Raw genomic sequence first — 3,207 nt, 5'->3', positions numbered from 1 at the left:
ACACCTGCTATTCTCAGAAGATCTTGCTCATTTGGAACACATGATCCGCAAAGACCAACGTTCCACATCGCTCGAGCAGCTTTCACGTCGACTGACACCCGACCTTCATCGTCGACCGATCTACATCGTTCGACATCGATCGATAATACACCGCGTACATCGATCGATCATCAGTCGCAAAACATGGTTGCGATTGTTATTCTCAGACAGGACGAGAATGGAAACCTGTATGACCAGGATGGTCATCTGCGTAATGCAACATGTCAGAAACTAGGCGCTCATGGGAATGTAATCCCTGATACTGATGCTACAGGAGATGCTCAACCTGTAGAAGAGGCTGCTCGACCAAGGGCACTGGCTGACTACAATCGTCCAGATGAGTACTACGCCAACATATCAGCTATTCGACTTCCAGAGATTCAGAATCAGAATTTCGAGCTGAAGCCTCAGTACTACACGCTCGTGTCGCAGATACCATACTTCGGGGTTACCGCACGAGCATCCTATGGACCATCTAGAGAGGTTCGAGGATCTACCGCTGCTATTCATATGGATGGAGTCCCCGAGGACTACCTATTGTGCAAGCTCTTCAAGTATTCTCTGACTGTAGAAGCGATGCACTGGCTTAAGCAGCTACCCACAGGATCTCTAACATCCTTGGCCGACATCAAGAATGCTTTCTTGCGAAACTTCTTCAATGAGGCACGCGCTGAAGACTTGAGGAGCAAAATTGCTACATTCGCGCAGGAGACTGGAGAGTCTTTCAAAGATGCGTGGATCAGATTCAAGTTCTTTCAGCGAGACTGTCCACACCACGGATTCAACGAAGTGCAACTGCTGAGCACTTTCTTCAGAGGTATCGCCTTGAGGTATCAGATGGCTCTTGATACAGCTAGCGAGGAAAACTTCAACACCAGGAATCCGGTGGAAGCTTCGAGACTGATAGAAAATCTAGCAAACAGGAGCAGAACCAAGAACACTGACTTTGAGAGGAAGAAGTCTGTTGCATCCCTAGGGAAAGAGCAGATGGACGAAGTTAGAGCAAAGTTAGATGTGGTTCATGAGCTTCTTAGGAAGCAGGTCTGCTCAGCTGAAGGAGAAGTAGCTGTAGACATGGAAGGAGAAGAAGATGTGAACTACATTGGAGGTACTGGATTTCAGAGGTCTGGAAACCAGGGTGGAAACAGAAACTTCTATGGCAATGGTCAGAGGAGTAACCAGAATTCACAGTTCCAGAAACCTTTCAGCAACAACAGCAGAGGCTATGAAAACTCATTTTACCAGAATCCATCACCACAGACTCAGGAAAGCAAGATTGAAGCCATGCTTGACAGAGTTCTGGAAGGACATCAACAACTCACTGTGGATTTCAATGGGAAGATAGATTCCGCTTACAACAGTCTGAACACAAGAATTGAGACCTTAGGGAATCAGGTGAGGAAGCTTGAAATGCCAGTGGTTCAGACTGGAGACACTGTAAAGAGGCAAGAAGCCTTGGCTAGAGAGGCAGGAGTTAAGAAAGCAAAACACCACGTAAATGCCATCATAGATGATGATTTCTGGCAAGTGGTGAAGCATGAGAAGCTTGGAGAAGGAGACTTCGAAGTTGAAAGCTCCATGAGTTTCGGCGGATCACAATGGTGTCGACCGATGTCAATGGATGCACATCGCTCGACAGACCATGACGAAGATCGATCGACGGATTACTCTAACCATCGATCGATGTCATCTGCTAAATCGACTGCGGAGTGTAGTGAAGTTCGGATCATGACTCATGAGGAATTCACAGAAAAACATCCTCACCCACCCTCCCCTTTCTACGTCAAAATCGATCGACATCATGAGCCAGCAGTCGACCGGAAGAGAGACTGATATCGATCGACCCCCCTCACCCCCCATCGATCGACGGGCACCTCTCACCTACCGAGTGCGATTACCAGCTATTGATAGTGACCGAAAAAACGCACTCAGACCACCACCTAAACCTTTAGCAAACCCACCAGAACCTACAACCAACCCTTCAAACACTACACCAGAGCCTATGAAAGTTGATGAGGCAACTGAAGGAAGAAGGTTAAGGAAAATAAAGGAGAAGATTCCTAAGAACCTTAAGAGGGAAGCTAATGAGAAGGAGATGGGTGGTTTCACTAAGAGAGTCCTCAGAATCCCAGTGGAGAAACCTTTTGATGAAGTTTATTACACACACCGGTTGTGGATGTTATTCAGAGAGACTAAGGAGACTGAGGAGGACATTAGGATAATGTTTCATCATGTCAGGGAAAGGATGAAACTAAGGATCACATTGAAGAAGAAGAGTGATCCTGGGAAGTTCGCAATACCATGTGTGGTGAAGGGTATTGAATTTCCCCATGCACTTTGTGGCACAGGAGCTTCAGTCAGCATACTACCTAAGGTTATGACAGACCAGTTGGGTCTGAAAATAGAGCCTTCATCAGAATCTTTCACCTTCGCGGACCTTTCAGAAATAAGCTCAGGAGGCATCATAAGAGACCTTGAGGTACAGATTGGTAATGCCCTTGTCCCAGTAGATTTTCATGTCCTTGACATCAAGCTTAACTGGAACTCTTCACTTCTGCTTGGAAGAGCTTTCATGGCTACAGTAGGAGCTGTATGTGACATGAACACCAACAGATTGTGTCTGACACTGATAAATCCAGACGTCCACTATGACCTAGTTCGAGTTGTGAGACAACAGGTCAACCTCGTGGAGCTTGGAAATGATCTTGGCTACATTGCAGCAAGCCATTATGGAGCAGAGTACGAAACAGAGTACTCAGAATCGATCGACACTCACACTTCGTCATCGATCGATTCCAATGAGTCACCGATGACCGACGAACACTATCCCACGTCGCTCGACGGGAATCAACCTGTAGACCACTTCACATTACCAGATCAGTGTTATACAGACTTTGCCTTTCAACAACCCAACAAAAAAGGATGTGATGACTATTCAATTGGCAGTTGGGCAGACAGTGGATTCCATGAAAGTTTTGCAGTAGAGACTGTAATTCCTTCATCCAATGAGGATCCTACTGAGGAGTATGATGAGGATTACTGGAAGGAAAGAGATCTAGAGATTGCTATTCAGGATGAAAGATATTCAAGCCATTCCTTCAACAACACGTTTCCACCATCGGTCGACAGAGTCTACTCAGCATCGGTCGATACCCACCCTTATCCAGC

At 46.4% G+C, this 3,207-nt stretch overlaps 1 non-coding gene across 1 annotated transcript; it reads right to left on the bottom strand.

The window, feature by feature from the left end:
• Positions 1 to 713: 713 nt before the first annotated feature.
• On the bottom strand, positions 714 to 821 carry LOC125588168. Its single transcript, XR_007324562.1, has one exon. It is a non-coding gene; the product is annotated as a small nucleolar RNA R71 (small nucleolar RNA).
• Between the last annotated feature and the right edge of the window lie 2,386 nt (positions 822 to 3,207).

The sequence above is a fragment of the Brassica napus genome, chromosome C5 (genome assembly GCF_020379485.1).
Source record: "Brassica napus cultivar Da-Ae chromosome C5, Da-Ae, whole genome shotgun sequence".
Classification (NCBI taxonomy): domain Eukaryota; kingdom Viridiplantae; phylum Streptophyta; class Magnoliopsida; order Brassicales; family Brassicaceae; genus Brassica; species Brassica napus.
The sequence above is the reverse complement of the archived record's forward strand: the minus strand, read 5'-3'. Positions and strand labels throughout refer to the sequence as shown.